Here is a 24,207-nt window from a genome sequence, read left to right on the forward strand (position 1 = left end):
TTATGCCCTCTCTCCGAGGATGCAGCACACCAGCTGGATGTCCTTGGGCATCATGGTGATGCGCTAGGCGTGGATGGTGCAAAAGTTGGTGTCCTAGAAGAGCCCCACCAGGTAGGTCTTGCCCACCTCCTGCAGCGCCATGACAGCCGCCAAGCTCTGGGAGCGCAGGTCGGTCGTGAAGTCCTGTGTGATCTCACCACCAGCTGCTGGAACGGCAGCTTGTGGATAAGCAGCTCGGTGGACTTCTGGTAGTGACAGATCTCGCACAGCGCCACGGTGTCGGGCCGGTAGCCGTGTGGCTTCTTCACGCTGCCCATGACTGGCGCACTCTAGCAGGCTTCCTTGGTGACCAGCTGCTTGCAGCGCGTCTTCCCACCCTTTGACTTGCGCACCATCTGCTTAGTACGAGCCCCCTCGTTCTTCCCAACTCAGCTGAAGACTCCTTCAAGATTAGGGAAATGAGACCCCTTTTTGCTACTGTTGTTGGCATATTTAGTATGTCACGGATAGCTTGCCAGGCTCTCCGGGGAGGAGGGGAATGGAGACTTTTGGGGCGATCGCATAGGGTCTGTGCCTGGTCGAACACCTGTGCCAAGTCCCAAGTCACTCGGTGGCTGACAGACGGCGTCCTGCAGTGGATAAGCCACTGAGTGTGTTACTGTCACTGTTCCATGCTCGATGGTGTTGTGACTTGGCCCGGCTGGGGGAGGCGCTGATGCTGCAGCCGCCGCCACAGTTTTTTCTCACCCTGCCGGTGCCATTCTGTCTTAATCCTGCAAAGCAGCTGGTGATGTTCAGCAGGAATCATGCATAGAGTTCCAGCAGGGATCACACGCGGAATTCCATGCCTAGCGTGCTGAGTCGCACATCATCCAGAGTGAGATGGTGAGCTGGGTTCAGGAGAGCGCGAGGGGTTCAACCGACATCGGCACCATCTTGCCTCCAACTCCCTCCTCCAGACCCTAACTATCTAAAATGTTAGAATTCCAGGAGTGTGCTGCCACTCCTGTGGCCACACAACATCCTATGCTATTCATAACAAGCAATACAAAAGAGAGTATGGATGTACATAATGGGAAGCAGCTGTTAGGAGAGATGAAGTCATGAAATTTGCTTATAAGAGGATGGATATGGAGAGTATCATGCTAAGTGAAATGAGTTAGAGAAGGACAGACACAGAAGGACTGCACTCATTTTTGGAATATAAAATAAAATGGTAAAAGGTAAAGGCCCTGTAGGGCATTTGCCTTGCACGCAGCCAACATGGCCAACCCGAGTTCGATTCCTCTGCCCCTCTCGGAGAGCCCGGCAAGCTACCGAGAGTATCTCGCCCGCACGGCAGAGCCTGGCAAGCTCCCCGTGACATATTCGATATGCCAAACACAGTAACAACAAAGTCTCCAATGGAGACGTTACTGGGCCCGCTCGAGCAAATCGATGAACAACGGGAGGGCCTTTACTTTACTTTTACTTAAAATAAAATGAGACTGACACCCAAGGACAGTAGACGCAAGGGTCAGGAATACTGCCCCATAGTTGGAAGCCTGTCTCATGAGCTGGAGAAGGCAGCTGGAATAGAGAAGGGATCACTAAGTCAATGATGGTTGGAGGAATCGTTCAGGGTGGGAGATGTGTGTTGAAAGTAGATAAAGGACCAAACATGATAACCTCTCTATCTGTGTTGCAAACCTTAATGCCCAAAAGTAAAAAGTATGGGGGAATTGTCTGCCATGGAGGCAGGAGGAGGTCTGGAAAGCGGGGGGGGGGGGGGGGGGGGATAGACTGGGGACATTGGTGATGGAGAATGTGCACTGGTGGAGGGATGAGTGATCATTGTATGATTGAAATTCAAACATGAAAGCTTGTAACTGTGCAATAGCCAGAATCTGGAAAAAACCTGAGTGCCCAAGAGCAGATGACTGGTTAAAGAAACTTTGGTACATCTACACAATGGAGTACTATGTAGCTGTTAGAAAAGATGAAGTTATGAAATTTACATACAAGTGGTACTACATGGAAAGTATCATGTTAAGCAAAATGAGTCAGAAAGAGCGGGATAGACACAGAAAGATTGCATTCATCTGGGGAACACAAAGCAACAAAAAGGGAGACTAACACCCAGGAATGGCTGAGATTAGTACCAGGAATTTTGCTCCATGACTTGAAGGCCAGCCACACGTTCTAGGTGAAAAGGAAGCTCAGATAGAGAAGAGAGCACCAAATGAAGGGTGTTGTGAGGACCCTCCCAGGGTGGGAGAAGCATGCTAAAAGTAGTCTATAGATCAAACATGATTGATCAATGCCTCTCTTGCAAAACACAGTACCCAAAAGAAGAGAGAGAACAAGGGGTAATACCCTGCCACAGAGACAGGATGGGACGGGGGGAATGGGGGGGAGATGCTGGGACCCGTGGTGATGGATGACAGGCACTGGTGGAGGGATGGGCACTTGATCACTGTATAACTGAAACCCAAGCACAAAATTTGTAAGCCTATAACTGTACCTCATGGTGTTTCACTAATTAAAAAGGGGGGGGGAAAAAAGCTTGTAACTGTGATTAATCACAGTGATTTAATTAAAAAAAGAAAAAATATTAAATTTATTTTTAAAAGGAGAGTATGGGGGGGTGGCGCATATGCTTGCACGTGGCCAACCTGGGTTCAATTCCCAGCATCCTATATGGTCCCCTGAGCACCGCCAGGAGTAATTCCTGATTGCAGAGCCAGGAGTAACTCCTGTGCATCGCCGGATGTGACCCAAAAAGCAAAAAAAAAAAAAAAAAAAAAAGGGAGAGTAGTATGGGGGGGATACTGGGGACATTGGTCATGGAAGATGTGCACTGGTGGAGGGTTGGGTCATCAATCACTGTATGACTGAAACTCAAACAGGAAAGCTTTGTAACTATATTATGGTGATTTAAACATAATAATAATAATAATTTTAAAATAAAATTAACATTCTGAATTTTAAAAAACGTGGAGTTCATGCTCAATTCAATCAGCTTAAGCAATGCTTGAATAAACGGTATTTCTACATTAAAAATATAATAATATTTTTTAAATCAGAGCTGTCATATCAAAGAAGTTTCGATTCCATAAACATTCAATTTCAAGAGATGAAAGCCACGAGCTAAGAATTAGCACAGGAGGGAATGAAAAAGGTGAAAGCAGAAATCAGTGGGAAGGGTGCTTGCCTTGGCTGGGTTGGAGCCCTGGGCTCATCCCTCATCCCATGTGATCCCCCAAACACAGGAGTGATTCTTGAGCACAGAGCTAGGAGTAAGCCCTGAGCATCGCCAGGTGTGGCCTAAATTTTTTAAGGCATGTTATATAATCAGGCAGTATTCATTCCAGTAACATATGGCCAATTAAACATTAGGAAACTCATAAGTTTAATTTACCTTACTAACTGCTTTTCTAAGGTGGAAAATATTGATTAAAAAGGCTATTATACCTTTTAACTCCAAAGCTATAGATCATCCCTAGGGCCTCACTAATGAACCCATTTCCAATTTTTTTAAAGATACATTTCTAATTTTTTAAAAATAAAAGTCAGGGTCAAAGATGTGTGTGTGTGTGGGGGGATACCCTGCGTTCTCCCTGTCTTACAAAAAGAGAAGAAGAAGAAGAAGAAGAAGAAGAAGAAGAAGAAGAAGAAGAAGAAGAAGAAGAAGAAGAAGAAGAAGAAGGGGAAGGGGAAGGGGAAGGGGAAGGGGAAGGGGAAGGGGAAGGGGAAGGGGAAGGGGAAGGGGAAGGGGAAGGGGAAGGGGAAGGGGAAGGGGGGGGGAGGGGGAGGGGGAGGGGGAGGGGGGAGGGGGGAGGGGGAGGGGGAGGGGGAGGGGGAGGGGGAGGGGGAGGAGAAGAAAGAAGGAAGAAGGAAGAAGGAAGAAGAAGAAGAAGAAGAAGAAGAAGAAGAAGAAGAAGAAGAAGAAGAAGAAGAAGAAGAAGAAGAAAGAAGAGAAGAAGAACCACCACCACCACCACCACCACCACCACCACCACCTGGGGGAACAGCTGTATACTTATATTTTCATATGTACTTACCATCCCAATAGAGTCAATTAACAATTCTAAATACTCCCAGTCTAAAGTTTGTGGGGAAACACTGAGTGTTTCTGCTGAAGATGAGGATCACAGATTAAAGATAAAGGCTGTTTCTTTATCTCCTACTCACCAATTCTCCATTAGAAGACTCACCACCACAGATGCACAAGGGGGTCTTTGGGTGAACAGAAAAGAACAGACTAACAAAAGGATGAAGTCATGAAATTTGCATATAGGTGGATAAACATGGACAGTATCATGTTAAGTGAAATGAGTCAGAAAGAGAGGGACAGACATAGAAAGATTGCACTCATTTGTGGAATATAAAGTAACAGAATGGGAGACTTACACCCAAGAATAGTAGAGATGAGTACCAGGAGGATTGCTCCACGGCTTGGAAGCCGGCCTCACAAGCTGGGGGAAAAGGCAGCTCAGACAGAGAAGGGACCACCAAGTAAAGGGTGCTTTGAGGGCTCGCTCAGGATGGGAGATGCATGCTGAAAGTAGACTATAGACTGAATATGATTGCCACTCAATACCTCTATTGCAAACCACAAGACCCAAAAGAGGAGAGAGAGCAAAAGGGAATGCCCTGCCACAGAGGTGGGGGTGGGGGGAGTATGGCATGGGGTGGTGAGAGGGATACTGGGGACATTGAGGGTGGAGAATGGCACTGGTGGAGGAATGGTACTCGATCATTGTATGACTGAAACATAAGCATGAAAGTTTGTAAGTCTGTAACTGTGCCTCATGGTGATTCATTGAAAAATATATAATAAAAATTTTAGTAAAGGACAGACTAACATTTTTCTATTATATGAAAGACATAGAAAGCCTACCATCCACAAGGAACGGTGTTGAACCACCACAAACAGGAATTTGGTAGAAAGATTAAAACATGACAGCATCAGTCCATATCCCAGTAGCAGAAGATATACTATAGAAAAAGAAGATGCCAATTATAAGAGCAACAAGTAAGAAGTATGCCCTTATCAAAAATAAATGTGGAAATATAAGGAAACATTTTACATTTGAAACACTGGTTAAGACAGCAGCCTACCTAGGCTGGACAGACAGTGAAGGGGTTGGGATTAAGGCACTTTCCCTGCATGTGGCCAAGCACCCCATGGAATCCCCAAGCACTGCTGGCTGCGGCCCAAATAATCACCATTCAAAAAAAAAAAAAAGTTAACTGGTCCAGGTAGCCGCATCTGCTGTCTGTTCCTTTTTCATTCTCGTCCAGCTAAGGAAGAGTCTGTGTGGGCTACATCTTCCCTAAGAGCATGCACGTCCCTCTACAGGGAGGCACTTGCTTGTTAAAGATCTGGATGCAGCAAAGCTGCCAGGCAGTGTCAGGTGGCATTCTGGCTTGGAGACATAGGTGATCTAGAAACAAGGGTGGTCATTACCACACAGGTCAAGATGGAAGCCTTCAGCTACCAGAAACACATGCACAGTGTTCACACATCACACATCATCTGGACGGAGTCATGTGAAATAGAAGCAACCAAGTCCCTAATATAGCAGACAATGTTAACACACCACACATCCCTCCTACACAGATAAAGTTGCCAAAAGACTCTTGTCAGCTGGACAGAAACCTTTTCTGTTTGTTTGTTTGTTTGTCTGTCTGGGGGCCACACCTGGCGCTGCTTAGGCGGGTCACTCCTGGCTCTGCTTTCAGGGATCACTTCTGGAAGTGCTGGGGGAACCACATGGGATACTAGGGATTGAATCCTGGCTGGCTACACACAAGGCAAATACCCTACCCACTGTGCTGTTGCTCCATCCCTGTGGACAGAAAATTTCAATAAATGTTTTGTTTCTTGGGCCACACCTGGCATTTCTTGGGGCTTACTCCTGGCTCTGTGCTTAGAAATCACTCCTGATGGCACTTGAGAGAACCATATGGGATGCTAGGCATTGAACCTGCGTTGGCCGTTTGCAAGTCAAATGGCCTAGTCATTGTATTATGCCTCTGGCCCCCAAAAATCATTTAAATTCTGAACTGAAGGAATACACCAGTGGAGCTGCAGGCTTCCTGCCTTCCAGAAAACACTCAGGCTGTAGCTGCTCATGTGCTGTAGCAGGTCAGCTGGGCCCAACCAAAACTCAATACAGAGGAAGCCAAGCTTCCTGGGAAGGACACTTGGTGAGAGAGCACCACTGAGCAGTACCAAGCTTCAGGTTAAAATACATCTGAATGGTCCCTCTGAGAACTTCAGTTTCATATTAATTCACCTATTTTTTGGCAGTCTAATTATACTAAACTTGAAGTAAAGACAAGAAAGGAGCCTAGTCAAAGCAACCAAGGAAAAAGCCAAAAATGCAAACTGGAGAAAACAAAGAAGGCTTCAAAGAGACAAAACATCACCTACCACAACAGGAAGAACATGGCAGTGAAAATCATGAAGGAACGAGGATGGAGACAACAGCAGAAGAGAAACAAGAACAACACGAAGCTTAATAGGAGCTGATCCAGCTGGCCAGAGGCACGTGCAGTGCCGGCAGAGAGGTCCAGAGGTCCAGATATGTGAACTTAGGACAGACCTTCTTTCAGTCATAGTCCAGTAATATCTGGGCCCGCTCGAGCAAAATCAACCAGCACATTCATCAAGAAGCTTCTCTAATGTTTACAAGGGTTTTAAATGGGTTTTAAAGAGAGATAGTGCAGTGGGTAAGGCATTTGCTTCACCCAGGTTTGATCCCAAGCTCCCCATATGGTCCCCAAAGCTCTGTCAGGAGTGATTCCTGAGGGCAGACCCAGGAGTAAGTCCCAAACACCACCGGGTATGGTCCAAACACAAAATAAAGTTTTAAATAGTAAAACTGTTTTTTGTGTTGGTACTGTTCTCTAAGATTAAAATTTTCAGCTGTTGTGTTGTTTTAAACTAGGGTTTTTTTGTGTGTGGGATAACTATACATAAAATTTATGATTTTATCCATTTTTCTTTGTTTTCTGTTGCTTTCAAGCTTTGGAGTTATTTCAGTGGTTCTCAGGAGACCAGAAAATGTCAGGGATAGAACCCAGGCTTGATACACAAAGTTTGTGCCCAGCCCTATGGGCCATCTCCCTGGCTCCCAATGGACCCATTTTTGTATTTTGTTTTGTTTTGTTTGGGGGGGTCACATCCAGCAGTTCTCAGGGATTACTCCTGGCTCTGCACTCAGGAACTACTCCTGCTGGGCTCCAGGGACCATATGGGATGCCGGGGAACCAAACCCAGGTCTGCGGCATTCAAGGCAAGCACCCTGCACACTGTACCCCAGTCCCCCAATGGAGCCCCTTTTAAGCATATGTTTCAGTGACAGGGACTATATTCACACTTCTGTTCAGCCATTCCTACTGAAAACGTTATGATTCATTCATTAGTCCTTAATAGCGAGAATATGCCTGTGGTGTGCGCATGCATACGTGTGTGTGTGTGTGTGCACAGTGTGTATCTACATGCCATGCAACAAGAGATCATGCCATTTGTTCATAGAGATTGCTAATTCTTCCTTACTAATGTGGATACTTCTTTATTTCCTAATTTCTCTGGCTTGAATTTATAGTACTATGTTGTACAGAAATGACACAAGGGGTCACAGCTGCTTTTCTCCTTACAGCAATGCTTTTCTGTCCTTCTGTCCATGGAGTATTCCATGAGCTATGGGCTTTTCATAGCACTGTAGCACTGTCCTCCCACTGTTCATCCATTTGCTCGAGCGGCCACCAGTAATGTCTCCATTATGAAACTTGTTGTTACTGTTTTTGGCTTATCGAATACTCCACAGGGAGCTTGCCAGGCTCTGCTCTGCAAGCAGGATACTCTCGGTAGCTCTCTGAGAGGGACAGAGGAATCGAACCCGGGTCGACCACGTGCAAGGCAAATGCCCTTCCTGCTGTGCTATTGCTCCAGCCCAGGGCTTTTTGACATGGCCTTAATTAAGATAGTTTCCTTCTATTTGTTTTTTACAATAAAAAGGTATTGAATTTTGTTAAATTCTTCTGCATCAAGGTAATCAAACAGGTTTTATTAATAAGCTCAGCAAAATTACATGATTAAAAGTTGGCCCTCCCGTTGATCATCGATTTGCTCGGGCGGGCCCAGTAACGTCTCCATTGGAGACTTTGTTGTTACTGTGTTTGGCATATCGAATACGTCACGGGGAGCTTGCCAGGTTCTGCCGTGCGGGCGAGATACTCTCGGTAGCTTGCCGGGCTCTCTGAGAGGGGCGGAGGAATCGAACTCGGGTCGGCCATGTTGGCTGTGTGCAAGGCAAACGCCCTACCGCTGTGCTAATACAATAATACATTAATCTCAACAACAATAAATACAATAATCTAAAAATGAAACTGATAAAACAGAAGAAAATCATTAAGTAAATTAATGAATATTAAGTAGTACTTACTGTTGTTCTTGGAAATATTAGGGACTTAAATGTCATTAAATGGTTTTATTAAAGGTGAAAAAAAAGAAAAGAAAAGAAAAATGAAACTGATGCAACAAACAGCTCCTCTGGCTCCTGAATGGCCATGATCCCAGAGCCACACAAATCAATCCCAGAACCCAGAGGCTTCTGGCAGAAATCCCTCCAGGCTTAATTACTAAAATATCAGAAATTCAAAGTTTTCCGCAAAAGCAGCCACACAACATCATATGCTCTTCATTATCAGTAATAGAAAACAAATTATCTAGTGATGCCTTCTCAGCAGGTCTGAATGTTGGGGGAAAATTCCAAATAATAATGGTAGGTCTAAAGAAACTTTGGTACATCTACACAATGGAGTACTATATAGCTGTTAGAAAAGATGAAGTCATGAAATTTATATACAAGTGGTACAACATGGAAAGTATCATGCTAAGCGAAATGAGTCAGAAAGAGAGGGATAGACATAGAAAGATTGCATTCATCTGGGGAATATAAAGTAACAAAATATGAAATTAATTCCCAAGAATAGCTGAGATCAGCACCAGGAGGATTACTCCATAGCTTAGAGGCCAGCCAGGCATTCTAGGGGAAAGGGCAGCTCAGATAGAGAAGGGAGCACCAAATAAAGGGTGTTGTGAGGATTCTCCCAGGAGGGGAGATACATGTTGAAAGTAGACTATGGACTGAACATGTTTGCCACTCAAAGCCTCTTTTGCAGACCACAACACCCAAAAGGAGAGAGAGAACACAAGGGATTGCCCTGCCACAGAGGCAGGGTGGGATGGGAGGGATGGGGGTGGGAGGGATATTATCCGTGGTGGTGGAAAATGGGCACTGGTGAAGGGATGGGTATTTGATCATTCTGTAATCGAAACCCAAGCACAAAAAAATTGTAAATCTACAACTGTACCACCTTATGGTGCTTCACTAATAATAATAATAAAACTTAAAAAAAATAATGGTAGGTCTTCTGTCGAAAAACTGAATGTAATCAAAGTAGAGAGAGAGTAAAGTGGAAATCATCTGCCACACTGGTGGGGGGTGGGGGTGGGATGGGGGTACACTGGGGTTCTTGGTGGTGGAAAACGTGCACTGATGAAGGGATGGGTATTTGATCATTGCATGACCAAGACTTAAACCTGAAAGCTTTGTAACTGTTCTCATGGTGATTCAATTAAAAAAAATTGATGCAACAATCCCATTTACAATAGCACATAAAAGAGTGAAAGAATTACAAAAGCAGCACAAGATTTGCACACAGGAAGCTCATGGATGGGAAAACGGTCTTGTACAATGACAGTTCCCTCACCTAAAGGGATCTGCACACAGATTTAATGCAATTCCTATCAAAATTCCAAATACCTTTCTACAGAAGTGAACATGCTAGAATATGTGTCAGTTATAGGATTTAGAAAGACCAACTGCCAGATTCCACAGGACCTCAAAGACCTTTCATTTAAAAGGTCACACTGTGGGGCCAGTGCAGTAGTATAGCAGGGCGGCAGTTGTCCTGTATGCAGACAATCCAGTTTCGGTCCCCAACAGCCCCAGATGGTCCGCCAAGCACAACCAGGAGTGATCCCTGAGCACTGAGATCCAAGATAACCAAGAGTAACCCCTGAACATCGCCAAGTCTGGTCCAAAAATCCACCCTCCAATAAAAGATCATGGTATGCCCTCTTAGAGCTAAATGTGGGAGATGCTGTTCCCAAATTGGGGTCCCTGCAACCAAGGGGATTCTGAGACCCCAGAATGGGGACGTCAAGGCAACACTACGGTTAGGAGAAGTGGATCTCATGACCATAATGCACAGCAAGGCATTCTCAGATCTGTGGAGATGAATCAGGTCCTCGTGAGCCAAGACCAGCAGACAGGCAACAAACACAAAATGAAAGGAGCACAGGGCTGCCGCTGTCAGCCATGGCCAGCAGGAAGCTGGTGCCTGTCGGGGCTCCCAGACCTCAGCCAGTTTTCAGAGCCCAGCACAGCTCATTCTGAGGAAGGGTCTGCCAATCCCAGCAAGAGTGAGCAGCAATCAGACCTCCCCAGTCATCCCCAGCACTATCCCTCTCTTGCGGAATGGGGAACTTCTGTTTAAAATTTGTTTTATTACGATAACAGAGGATTACAAGCGTGTAAATGTTTATCCTGTTTGGGGATCTAATGTTACCATTCCACAGGTCAAGCCCTTTGGGCCCACTTCCCCCGACTTGGAAACCTCAGTTTTGTGATCTCACTGAACATTATCTGTTCCTGCCTGCTGTTATACCATACATGAGTGAGACCATCCAGTCTTTCTCCTTCCGACTCTCCAAAGTCCCATGTTTGTAAAACAAGCAACACATATATGTGTGTACGGTTTCACAAACCTGCATATTCTCTCACAAGGACCATACTGACCCTTAATTAAGATAGGGCCCACAAGGAAGGCAAGGATGTAGAATGGGGGTGTGTGAGGTGACAGGTTTGGAGAGCTCGAAGTGACTTCAGCATCAGGACTAAGTTCATCCCAACAGCTTCCTCAGTGTTTTATGAGAAATGGGGAACCTAGCACACAGGGCAAGAGTAAGAAGAGAAGAGCTGGAGCAACAGCACAGCAGGGAGGGCACCTGCCTTGCACGCCGCCGATGCAAGTTCAACTCCCAGCACCCCATATGGTCCCAGAGTACCTCCAAGAGTTAGTCCCCAAAATAAATAATTCTTTAAAGCATTAGCCATGAAGGATATGTAAAATGTTTAACATATAATTAAACTTTTGTTTACCATAAGATACTACTAAGACATGGGGCTGGAGTGAAAGCACAGCAGGTAGGGCGCTTGCCTTGCACGCAGCTGACCTGGGTTCTACACCCAGCATCCCATACGGTCCCCCAAGCACCACCAGGACTAATTCCTGAGTGCAGAACCAGGAGTAACCCCTGACCATCGCTGGGTGTGACCCAAAAAGAGAAAAAAAAGACAAAGTTTTGGGGAAAAAAAGACTTTAAGGAAAGATTTCAGGGGGGTGGAGAGATTGTACATGGGGCAAGTGCTTGCCCTGACACACCTCAATTTGATTCCTGACATCACATATTGTCCCCAGAACACTGACAGGAGTGATGCCTGAGTAAAGAGCCTGGAGTAAGCCCTGAACACTGTTTTTTGTGACAAAAAAACCCCGCAAAATCTTAAGAAAATATTTGTAATTCATAACACTGACAAGTATAAAAAATTCTCCCCAAATAATTTAAAAAAAAAAACAGACAACCAGGGGTCCAAGAAATAGTACAGTAAGGAATGGTGCTTTCTTTGGACAAAGGGAACCTTGGTTTGATCCATGGCACCCCACATGGTTCTCCAAGCCCACGAGAAATGATCCCTGAATGCAGAGCCAGGAGTAAGCCCTGAGCAAAGCGGTGTGGCCCTAAAACAAAAAATAAAAATAAAAACGGGCTGGAGTGATAGCACAGCGGGTAGGGCATTTGCCTTGCACGCAGCCAACCTGGGTTCAATTCCCAGCATCCCATATGATCCCCTGAGCACCACCAGGAGTAATTCCTGAGTGCAGAGCCAGGAGTAACCCCTGTGGATCGCTGGGTGTGACCCAAAAAGAAAAAAAAGGCCCTTTATTAAGAATTATTTTTAAAAGTGGCAAGAATTATTAGGGGCTAGGCCAGTAGTACAGTGGGTAGGGCACTTACTTCGGATGTGGCTGACCTGGGTTCAATCCCTGGCATCCCATGTGGTTCCCTGAGCACCACCAGGAGTGATTCCTGAGCAGAGAGCCAGGAGCAAGACCTCAGCACTACCAGGTGTGGGTCAAAAACAAAGAAAACAAAGATTTAGGAATGACCACATACATTGTGCAAGGTGGAGGTGGGGACAAAGAAGAAAGTACGGTAAGTAAGGTACTTGTCACGCTGCCACTGACCCCAGTTTGATTCCAGCACTGCACACAGTCCCCCAAGCACTGAGCACAGAGGCAGGAGTAAGGTAAGCCTGAAGCATAGCCAGGTGTGGCCCAATCCCCGAGCGCCCTAAAATTACAGGGATGGGAAAATGTCCAGCCTACAGGCCACTGAAAGCCCATTAAATCATGTGTTCTGGCCCTGGTACAGGACAGACACAAACACTTCTCATCGTCTGCCTTCTGCCTGTCTGCCCGGGAAGCCCATGAATTCTGCCTATTAAGCCCATATCCAAACAGACCTTGGCAGAAAAAAAGTCTCCCCACCCCTGCATTAAGAGAATTATGTATTAGAATTTTCCAGAGCTGATGAAAAATGTAAATCCACAGATGGATAACAACACATTAGAGACACACTATCGTGAAAATAAAGAACAGCAACAACAAAGGTAGATGGAAATAACCCACCAAAAGTAGAGAAATCTATGACCCTATGAAGACATATAGACAGCTGAGACAAACTGGAGCTATGCTGGTAAAACCTACAGTGACACTCACCTCCTGCTGTGTGCTGCCGGCAGCCCCTGGACAGGGTGGGCTCTGTGACCAGGAAGCACTGGGATACAGCTTCCAAGTCTAGAAGGGGATGACACCGGTGCCTCCACCTGTGCCTCTCAGGTTACAGGTTCTGGAGGAAGTCAACCACTCAACTAGATCTCAGCACCATCCTGGTGGGGAGACATTACGGGCCCCCAGCCAACAGCTCTATCAAGGGATTCCCGTGGAAATGTTCCTCAAAGCCATATAAAGTCAAAATGGCTACAGACCCAGCACGTATCTAATAGCAAACTTAGAATGTATTCTGAGGTACAACAGACCAGCCAAGTCTCTCCAAGATTCCTGATCCACAGGAACCATGGAAAATTATCGTTGTGTTAAGCCACTACATTTTGACGTAATTTGTTATGCAGCAATAGATCATCAGTTCTTAATAATAACAGCTATCAAGTGTTGAGAGAAAATATAAATGTCAACCTAGAATTGAGTACTGAACAAATCTATTTCTCAAGGACAAAGGCAAAATAAAATTATTTCAAGATGAACAGAAATAGAAGGAATTTAATACCAGAAGTATGCTCTCAAGGAATTCTAAAGTCTGCTTTGAAGAGAAGGAAATTAATCCAAAAGGGACACAACAATGTTTAAGTGAAAAAAAAACAAGACATAAGATACATATGTAGATGAATCCAAACATTAAAGACCAGCCTCTAATGTGTGAGGCTGAAGTAAGCACTGTAGTACTGTTCTCCTGTTGTTCATCGATTTGCTCGAGCGGGCACCAGGAACATCTCACAACAAATTGTGAGACTTGTTAATGTTTTTGGCATATCAAACATGTCATGGGTAGCTTGCCAGGCTTTGCTATATGGGAAGGCTGAAGTAAAACAGAACTAAAAGACTTTGGGGCTGGAGTGACAGCACAGTGGGTAGGGCGTTTGCCTTGCACACGGCCAACAGGGTTCGATTCCCAGCATCCCATATGGTCCCCTGAGCACCACCAGGAGTAATTTGAGTGCAGAGCCAGGAGTAACCCCTGTGCAATGCCGGATGTAACCCAAAAAGCAAATAATAATAATAATAATAATAATAATAATAAAAGACTCAATGGCCTAAGTTGGAAAGAGATGATTGGAACTAAAACATTCTAAAGGTTTTATTTTTAATTTTTTAATTTTTTTGCTTTTGGGGGTCACATCCAGTGATGCACAGAGGTTACTCCTGGCTCTGCACTCAGAAATCACTCCTGGCTGTGCTGGAGGGGACCATATGGGATGCCAGGGATCGAACCTGGGTCAGCTGCATGCAAGGCAAATGCCTTCCCCGCTGTACTATTGCTCCAGCCCCTGAATTTCTTTTATTGTCATGGAAGTGGTCATATATTATTTGTTCACTTAAAGGTGAAAGTTACAGGGGCCAGAAAATAGAACAGTGAGTAGGGTACTTGCCTTGCACACAGTTGACCGGGGTTCAATCTCTGGCACTCTATCTGATCCTCCAAGCCTGCCAGGAGTGAACCCTGAGTGCAGAGCCAGGGATAAGCCCTGAGCACTACCAAGTATGGCCTGACCCTCCAGCCCCCAAAACAAAGTGAAGGTTATAGAGCCACAGAGATAGTACAGTGGGCAGGGTACTTACCTTGCACTATGCCGACCCAGATTCAATCTCTGGCACCACATAAGACCCCTTGAGAAAGCCCTAAGCAATGCCAGATGCCGCCCAAAACCAAAAGGGAAAAAACTGCCAGGGCAAGAGCAATAGTATGGTGGGTCAGGTGCTCATCTTGCACGTCAGACCCTGGTTCAGTCTCCAGCACCCGGTATGGTTCCCAACCACCACCAGGAGTGATCCCTGAGTGCAGAGCCAGGAGTAAGCCCTGAGCACCACCAGGTATGGACCAAGCCCCACCACACTCCCCCTGAAAAAAAAAGCAGAGAAAAAACAAAAATTGGTACAAATAAGCATGGGATAGGGAAGCGCCTGAGTACCACAAACTCTGCAGTACAGGTGCCCTTCCCAAGAGTGCCAGGTTCAGTCATACTCGTGGTGTTCCAGAGGCCACGATTCTATGTCGAGTGGTGTTCTGAAATCCTGCTGTGTCAGTGATCAGATTCCAAGCCTCGTGCATGCCAGGCTGCACTCCAGCCCCAAGTTATTAGTACTCTATGGACTTTTCTTTAAAGCCACTGTCCCATTTCTGCAGTTTTTTGAAGAAACACATTTATAGCAAGAACAAAGACACACTTTAGGCCACCACTGGGCAGGAAAAACCCAGTGTCAATATAGGAATATGTGCAAGCACCAGGCAGGGAGAGTGGGCACGGTGACTCTGCACAAAGCTCCCTCTCGTTCTGATGCCAGGCCCCCGTTCCCCATACCAAGTGCCTGACAGCTCACATCTAAGCCCCAGCAGACCTATTTGAAGGCAGTATCACAAGGACAAGAGAGGGGGCATCTCTCAAGCTGTCCTCAGGCCAGAACCCCAGCTATTCCAGGCCAACCAGCTAGTGGCCTGAGGGTGAGGACTCGAGAATGTGAAGTTACTCAGGGCCTGCCTCGCTGGAGAATCCAGGCCACGCTGGTGGAGCCCATGGTGCTCAGGGGGCCTCGAGGCTACACCCAGCAATGCTCTGGGGACCATGTGATGCCCAGGATAGCGCCACGGCTGGCCAGTGCCTTGACTCCTGTACTCTCTGCCCGCCCCACTTTATAAACCTCTTATTTTAGGAACTGGTATTTCCAAAAAGGTGGCTCAATTTAAGGTAAAAATTGTCATTTAGATTTTCGGGGGAGGGAGGAGCACACCCAGCTGTGCTCAGGGCTTACTCCTGTCTCTGAACTCAGGAACCTCTCCTGGTGGCCCTAGGGACCATACAGAGAGCCCAGGATCCAACCCGAGTTGGCCTTGTGCAAGGCAACACCCTACCCTCTGAGCTCCAGTCCCACACTAGAATTTTAAACAGCAACAAACAGCTACAAAATATACTTAACATTTCTGGTAGCAGCACCAGAGGGTAACTGTACCTCTGCGGAATCTATCTAGAAACCATGCGAACCCTGACATCACAAAAACATGACCTCTAACAGACAGAGGCTAGCTATGGTCTCAAAGGCGAGAGTCCCAGCAGCGGAAAGCCATCCTGAGGTCCTCTGCGGGGTGCCCAGCTCCTTTCAAGTCCATCACCCATGCACCAGCCCTGAGGGAGAGTGCAGCAGCCACGGAGGGTGCAAGCACAGGCCATGACGCCTCTACCACAGGTTCCTCAGGGCAAGTGGGTGCCATGGTCTCCAGTGCGCTCGGCTGCCCGAAGGGGAAGGCTGCCAGGGTCTGCAGTGTCCCCCACTGTAGCCCTCTACTGTCAGGCAGACCCCAGGATAAGGCCAGGTGATCAGCAGGCAAGCCACCCCTCACGCCCTCTGCGGCACCACTGTGACACTAAGCACGTCCCACCACCACTGTGGCTCCAAGAGTCAGCCAGCCCAGGCTTGGGTGGTGACTTGCCGAGAGGAGCTGGGGTCCCGACAATAGCACCTGCAGTGGGGACAGGTGAGACTGGTGGAGGACGTGGTAGAAGGCGACAAGAGGGAGGAGGTGGTGAGGGGGCAGGGTGGAGACTGAGCAGTAACGCTGACCACAGCAGGCGCTGTAGGTCCAAGAAGGCAGTGTCAGGTCACACTTAGGTCCTGGAAACCTCTGCGGCAGCAGAGCAGGGGTGGGATCTGGCCTCAATCTGAGGCAGGTGTCTCCCAGATTCTGTGAGCTCTACTGAAGCCGAGGTGGGGGGGAGTGGGGGAGGAAGGGAAGGAGGAACGCAGGGAGGAAGGGAGGGAGGGAGGGAGGGAAAGAGAGGAGAGAAAGAGATCAAGGGTTTGAGTCCTCATTAAAAAGCAAAATAAAGCAGCTCCCCCTACCGGGACTCAATGAACAGCTGAGGGTTTTAATGGCAACACCTCCCTCACTCTCATGTCTCAGATATCAGTATCACTGTATCACTGTCATCCTGTTGTTCATCAATTTCCTCGAGCAGGCACCAGTAACGTCTCCTTCGTCCTAGCCCTGAGATTTTAGAAAGTGCCACATTCGAGGCTCTTCCAGGGTCAGGAGAATGAGATCCATCATTGTTACTGGGTTTTGGCATACTGAATACACCACGAGGAGTTTGCCAGACTCTGCCGTGTGGGCAGGATACTTTCACCTGCCTGCCAGGTTCTCCAGAGTAAGAATATCAGTGGAAAGATATCAGATATCAGTGGAAAATTTAATTCCAGCTACAAAGTGTATCTAAGTCTTCAATGAACACACAGCCAGCAAAATGACTTCCTGAGTCCCAGTGGCAGGGTCGTGGTCCTCATGCCCTTCAGAACCCAGTTCTTGGTCACTTGGGAGCTAAGGGTCATGCTCCCTCCAATGGCTGAGCCTCAGGCCAAGACTCTCTTGGAGGGCAGGCTTGACAAGACCCTGGGGGACAGAGGCCCAAGTCAGAATCTGCAGGGCTGTCCCAGGCTTGATAAGCAAATCCTGAAGGCAGTGTGGACTGCACTGGGTGGGCTGCTCCAGGGGACAGGCAGAGGACAGTGGGACTGTGGTCAAGCCAAGAAAAGACCTGCTGAGATGAAGGTCCAGAGACACAGTCCTGGACAGCTGGGCAGGGGCAAGGCAGGCAGGGCGGCAAGAAAGCTGGGCTGGGGTCTCCACTGGCAGCCTGAGCTTCCAGGTTTCCAGGCACTGGCTTAGCCGCCACCAACTGCCCCTCAGTCTGGCAGACAAGGAGCACAGCATCTGCAGGGCCCACTCTCCCGCCACCTCCAGCTTCCACTGCGGTCCGGGGCCAGCCTGGTGAGTCGTTCACCGTGGGAGGGGCACTGGGGTGGAAACGCCCAACTGCATTCTGCCCTCTCCTGGCTGTGCCCCAGACAGAGGCCCAGGGGCCCTGGCAGCAATGCAGGGAAGAAACCCTGCATCCCCAACATCAGGCGGCTCCACATCACCTCACAACAGACCAATAGCAGGCAAAATTGAGGGGACATGGCTGCACTAGAGTCACCGTCCGCACTTGCCGCCCTCCCAGCCTCCACTGGCAGAGAAGGAAACCCAGGAGGGACCGGGACTGGGTCTGTGGGCGTGCATGAGAGTCCTGGCCAGCCCAAGCCTTCAGGGCTGCATGTCTGCGTCTCTGCCCACACCTTCACCCGTGGGCCCGTGTCCCTGCTCCCTGTCACCCGTGGGTCCATGTCCCTGCTCCCTGTCACCTGTGGCCCGTGTTCCTGCTCCCTGTCAGCCGTGGGTCCATGTCCCTGCTCCCTGTCAGCCGTGGGTCCATGTCCCTGCTCCCTGTCACCTGTGGCCCGTGTCCCTGCTCCCTGTCAGCCGTGGGCCCGTGTCCCTGCTCCCTGTCAGCCGTGGGCCCGTGTCCCTGTTCCCTGTCAGCCGTGGGCCCGTGTCCCTGCTCCCTGTCACCCGTGGATCCGTGTCCCTGCTCCCTGTCACCCGTGGGCCCGTGTCCCTGCTCCCTGTCACCCGTGGGTCCATGTTCCTGCTCCCTGTCACCTGTGGCCTGTGTCCCTGCTCCCTGTCAGCCGTGGGCCCGTGTCCCTGCTCCCTGTCAGCCGTGGGCCCGTGTCCCTGTTCCCTGTCAGCCGTGGGCCCGTGTCCCTGCTCCCTGTCACCTGTGGGCCCGTGTCCCTGTTCCCTGTCAGCCGTGGATCCGTGTCCCTGCTCCCTGTCAGCCGTGGGCCCGTGTCCCTGCTCCCTGTCAGCCGTGGGTCCGTGTCCCTGCTCCGTGTCACCCGTGGGCCCGTGTCCCTGCTCCCTGTCACCCGTGGGCCCGTGTCCCTGCTCCCTGTCACCCGTGGGCCCGTGTCCCTGCTCCCTGTCACCCGTGGGTCCGTGTCCCTGCTCCCTGTCACCGTGGGTCCGTGTCCCTGCTCCCTGTCAGCCGTGGGCCCGTGTCCCTGCTCCCTGTCACCCGTGGGCCCGTGTCCCTGCTCCCTGTCAGCCGTGGGCCCGTGTCCCTGCTCCCTGTCAGCCATGGGCCCGTGTCCCTGCTCCCTGTCAGCCATGGGCCCGTGTCCCTGCTCCCTGTCACCCGTGGGCCCGTGTCCCTGCTCCCTGTCACCCGTGGGCCCGTGTCCCTGCTCCCTGTCAGCCATGGGCCCGTGTCCCTGCTCCCTGTCACCCGTGGGCCCGTGTCCCTGCTCCCTGTCACCCGTGGGCCCGTGTCCCTGCTCCCTGTCACCCGTGGGCCCGTGTCCCTGCTCCCTGTCACCCGTGGGTCCGTGTCCCTGCTCCCTGTCACCGTGGGTCCGTGTCCCTGCTCCCTGTCAGCCGTGGGCCCGTGTCCCTGCTCCCTGTCACCCGTGGGCCCGTGTCCCTGCTCCCTGTCAGCCGTGGGCCCGTGTCCCTGCTCCCTGTCACCCGTGGGCCCGTGTCCCTGCTCCCTGTCAGCCGTGGGCCCGTGTCCCTGCTCCCTGTCACCCATGTGCCCGTGTCCCTGCTCCCTGTCACCCGTGGGTCCGTGTCCCTGCTCCCTGTCACCCATGTGCCCGTGTCCCTGCTCCCTGTCACCCGTGGGTCCATGTCCCTGCTCCCTGTCACCCATGTGCCCGTGTCCCTGCTCCCTGTCACCTGTAGGTCCATGTCCCTGCTCCCTGTCACCCATGTGCCCGTGTCCCTGCTCCCTGTCACCTGTGGGTCCATGTCCCTGCTCCCTGTCACCCATGTGCCCGTGTCCCTGCTCCCTGTCACCTGTGGGTCCATGTCCCTGCTCCCTGTCACCCATGTGCCCGTGTCCCTGCTCCCTGTCACCTGTGGGTCCATGTCCCTGCTCCCTGTCACCCATGTGCCCGTGTCCCTGCTCCCTGTCACCTGTGGGTCCATGTCCCTGCTCCCTGTCAGCCGTGGGCCCGTGTCCCTGCTCCCTGTCACCTGTGGGTCCATGTCCCTGCTCCCTGTCACCCATGTGCCCGTGTCCCTGCTCCCTGTCACCTGTGGGTCCATGTCCCTGCTCCCTGTCACCCATGTGCCCGTGTCCCTGCTCCCTGTCACCTGTGGGTCCATGTCCCTGCTCCCTGTCACCCATGTGCCCGTGTCCCTGCTCCCTGTCACCTGTGGGTCCATGTCCCTGCTCCCTGTCACCCATGTGCCCGTGTCCCTGCTCCCTGTCACCTGTGGGTCCATGTCCCTGCTCCCTGTCACCCATGTGCCCGTGTCCCTGCTCCCTGTCACCTGTGGGTCCATGTCCCTGCTCCCTGTCAGCCGTGGGCCCGTGTCCCTGCTCCCTGTCACCTGTGGGTCCATGTCCCTGCTCCCTGTCACCCATGTGCCTGTGTCCCTGCTCCCTGTCACCTGTGGGTCCATGTCCCTGCTCCCTGTCACCCATGTGCCCGTGTCCCTGCTCCCTGTCACCTGTGGGTCCATGTCCCTGCTCCCTGTCACCCATGTGCCCGTGTCCCTGCTCCCTGTCACCTGTGGGTCCATGTCCCTGCTCCCTGTCACCCATGTGCCCGTGTCCCTGCTCCCTGTCACCTGTGGGTCCATGTCCCTGCTCCCTGTCAGCCGTGGGCCCGTGTCCCTGCTCCCTGTCACCTGTGGGTCCATGTCCCTGCTCCCTGTCACCCATGTGCCCGTGTCCCTGCTCCCTGTCACCTGTGGGTCCATGTCCCTGCTCCCTGTCACCCATGTGCCCGTGTCCCTGCTCCCTGTCAGCCGTGGGCCCGTGTCCCTGCTCCCTGTCAGCCATGGGCCCGTGTCCCTGCTCCCTGTCAGCCATGGGCCCGTGTCCCTGCTCCCTGTCACCCGTGGGCCCGTGTCCCTGCTCCCTGTCACCCGTGGGCCCGTGTCCCTGCTCCCTGTCAGCCATGGGCCCGTGTCCCTGCTCCCTGTCACCCGTGGGCCCGTGTCCCTGCTCCCTGTCACCCGTGGGCCCGTGTTCCTGCTCCCTGTCAGCCGTGGGCCCGTGTCCCTGCTCCCTGTCACCCGTGGGCCCGTGTCCCTACTCCCTGTCACCCGTGGGCCCGTGTCCCTGCTCCCTGTCAGCCGTGGGCCTGTGTCCCTGCTCCCTGTCAGCCGTGGGCCCATGTCCCTGCTCCCTGTCAGCCGTGGGCCCGTGTCCCTGCTCCCTGTCAGCCGTGGGCCCGTGTCCCTGCTCCCTGTCACCCGTGGGCCCGTGTCCCTGTTCCCTGTCACCCGTGGATCCGTGTCCCTGCTCCCTGTCAGCCGTGGGCCTGTGTCCCTGCTCCCTGTCAGCCGTGGGCCCGTGTCCCTGCTCCCTGTCAGCCGTGGGCCCGTGTCCCTGCTCCCTGTCAGCCGTGGGCCCGTGTCCCTGTTCCCTGTCACCCGTGGATCCGTGTCCCTGCTCCCTGTCAGCCGTGGGCCCGTGTCCCTGCTCCCTGTCACCCGTGGGCCCGTGTCCCTGCTCCCTGTCACCCGTGGGCCCGTGTCCCTGCTCCCTGTCACCTGTGGGTCCATGTCCCTGCTCCCTGTCACCCATGTGCCCGTGTCCCTGCTCCCTGTCACCGTGGGTCCGTGTCCCTGCTCCCTGTCAGCCGGGTGCGTGTACACACACGTGTCCCTGCCCCTGCTGACGTGCACCGCCCGGGCCCACTTGCCTTTTGCTCCCTGCAGAAGGGGCCGTCCGGCGTCTCCTTCTCCGCGTGGACACTCGGTCCGGGTCCTGCTGCGCCCAGGACGCCGGAGCCCTGGAGCGTGGCGCTGTGGCCGGCCCCTCGGCAGCGACTCGTCAGCGCGAGCGAGCGGGCAACTGGGCGGGGCGGCGCATGCGCACTCGCGTGGTCCTACGGCCCAATCAGGGCCTCGTGCGGGGCCTCGTGCTGGGCCTGGGAGCGGGGCGCGGCGACACTGCGGGGGGCGGGCGGCGAGGCCCAGACTCGGCCTGCGGGGGCCGTGGAGCTGCGCGTGCTTCCCTTCCGTTCTCTTTCTTCTCGGAAGCCCCCACCCCGGCCGGACACCGCCCCCAGCGTCCCCCTGTGCGCAGCCCGACAGTGCGGCGGGAGGCCCCCAGGGCCAGGGTGGGCTTGCCGCTCCCCAGGGTGCAGGGCTGGAGCAGGGACCCACAAGCACACAGACAAACTCCACCACGCTCAGGGTTCAGCCAGCCCCCGGCCATCCGTGCGGGCAGGGAGCTCTTGCGCCCAGCACTGGACTTCACACTTTCCCACAAAATGGATCTCTGGTGGTTCCTTGCACACTCACCCTCACACCCTCGACCAGCCCTGTCTGATCTGCCCCAGCTCGGCCCTCTCTGTCAGGACCCTGTAGAACATGCCACCTCCAGGCCCAACTGGGCCCAAACTAATCAAATTGTCACAAAATCATCCCAGGTGCTCATGGCCCAGGAATCTGCGGCCCAGAAAACGGAAAGACCAAACCGACCCGGGAGCCAGGGAGGGCTTCTCTGCATCTCTGGGGCAGCGACCAGGCAGCCACCCTGCCTCCCCAGGAACCGCCCTCCTGCCAACGCTGACAAGACCTTCTCTGCAGCACCTAGCACGGGCGGCCCCTCGGTCTGCCTGGTGCCCTGGAACACCGGAAGTCGGGGCTCCCCGTGCTCACACTTTCAGCCCCATGTGGGGAGCCTGCTCCCACCTCCTGCCCCCACCACTTCCCCAGCATCCCTCCGCTGAACTGCCTGCGCCCCACTCCCCTGGCACGTCCTGGCCACTTCTCTTTCTCCGTAGCACAAAGCCTTGAGTCTAACAGATCCTTCGGAGACCACTGCAGATGAGGACCCCCTTCCCCACCCCAGCTACCTCCCCAAATCATCCACCTTTCTGCCATCACCAGGGTGGAGTGAGGGGCAGAGAATGGCAGCCCTGAGAGCCCAACCTTCCCCCACCCCACCCCCCCTCCAGCTCTGCCTACACTCACCCAGGTTCCCAGAAACAGCCCAAGTACTCTGTCACCCCAGGGGTAGGGAGTGGAGGGGTTGAACCCTCCTGCTCCTTGGAACATTTCCTCTACCTCTTCTCTGGACAAACCCTATTGCACCTGATCCTCCTCCAGTGTCCCTAGGCCCTGCCCCTGGACCCCTCACCCCAGCTCCAGACACAGGTGTGGGTCAGTTCCTGGTGAGTGTTTTCCAGGACACTCCAACCTAGGCCTCCCAGGCCACGGGGATGACCACACACCTTTTCCCTGTGAGGACCTCCCACATCTGCGGGAGGAGGGGGCTCAGGCGTGGAACTGCCTCATGATCACGCTGGACACTTGTTCGCAGGCTGCAATCCCGACCCCTGGGATCCAGAAAGGCGCTCTGAAGCAGTGTGCCGGGAGTGGGGGAGGGGGGGAGAACGGGAGGAGAGGGAGATGCAGGGGCCTACATGGGCAGTGTCTGCTGGTCCTCTGAGTTCCTCCCAAGGTGCAGCTGGGCCTCAGTCCTTGTCTGCCTCTCCTGGATGGCCCCTGCAGGTTGCAATCCAGCCCACCCCAGGTCAGACCAGCTTTGCATGCACACGGGGGCTCCGAAGCTCAGAGCACCACTTGGTGGTGCCAGGCCTGAAGCTTTCAGCTGCGCCCTCTGGCTGCTGCCCAGAGGAACCTGTGGCTACAACCCTGAGGTCTAGGGCGACCTTGAGGGGCTTAGTGGCCAGATCCAGCGAGCCTGCAGGAGGCTGCTCTGACCATGAGACAGATGCCACGTGGATGGAGCCGTTGCTCACTTCTGCTCAGATACAGACACACACACGCATACCCCCGAGAACAGACAGACTAACCTTCGTGTGGCGGCCGAACCAGCCGGGTGCCAGATGGAGGCTCCACGCTGGCCTCCTACCTGCTGGGCCGCCAGCCGCCAGTCGCCTGCCGCAAACTGGGGCATGTCAAGTGCTCCCTGAGACCCGCCCCCAGAGACAGCAGCAGGGAGCACGTGCGACGTTCGGACCCTGATTTACGATGAGGCTCCTGCACATGTGTCAAAGACACCGTGTTAAGCACCGACATAAAAATAATATATAGGTGACCGCAAAGTTTTTATGACCTTCCCTGGCCTGCCCTGGAATGCTGGAACCAGCAGGTGAAATAACACACGTCACAGCTGTGCAGCCGGAGTGCTTGGGCCGAGTCCTCCTGGGCCCACCAGGGAGTGTCGTGGGCCCTGTCTCAGAGATCTTCAACTTGGCTCAGGCAGTACGGGAGGCTTCTCGGGGGAACAACTAGATCGGCTCAGTGTGGTTTGAAGGAAGGACCAGCACCCCATGTGACCTAGGGTCACTCTAGAGCACAGAGAGGCTGCGTGACCACCAGGATGCTATCCAAAGGCAAGCTGAGCAGGAAGGAACAGAGTGTTG

At 52.2% G+C, this 24,207-nt stretch overlaps 1 pseudogene; it reads right to left on the bottom strand.

Annotated features, from left to right (window-relative positions):
• On the bottom strand, window positions 1-23,738 carry LOC130021560 (histone H3-like; annotated as a pseudogene).
• Window positions 23,739-24,207: the final 469 nt, after the last annotated feature.

This window comes from Sorex fumeus, unplaced genomic scaffold, assembly GCF_029834395.1.
Source record: "Sorex fumeus unplaced genomic scaffold, SorFum_2.1 ptg000017l, whole genome shotgun sequence".
Lineage (NCBI taxonomy): Eukaryota > Metazoa > Chordata > Mammalia > Eulipotyphla > Soricidae > Sorex > Sorex fumeus.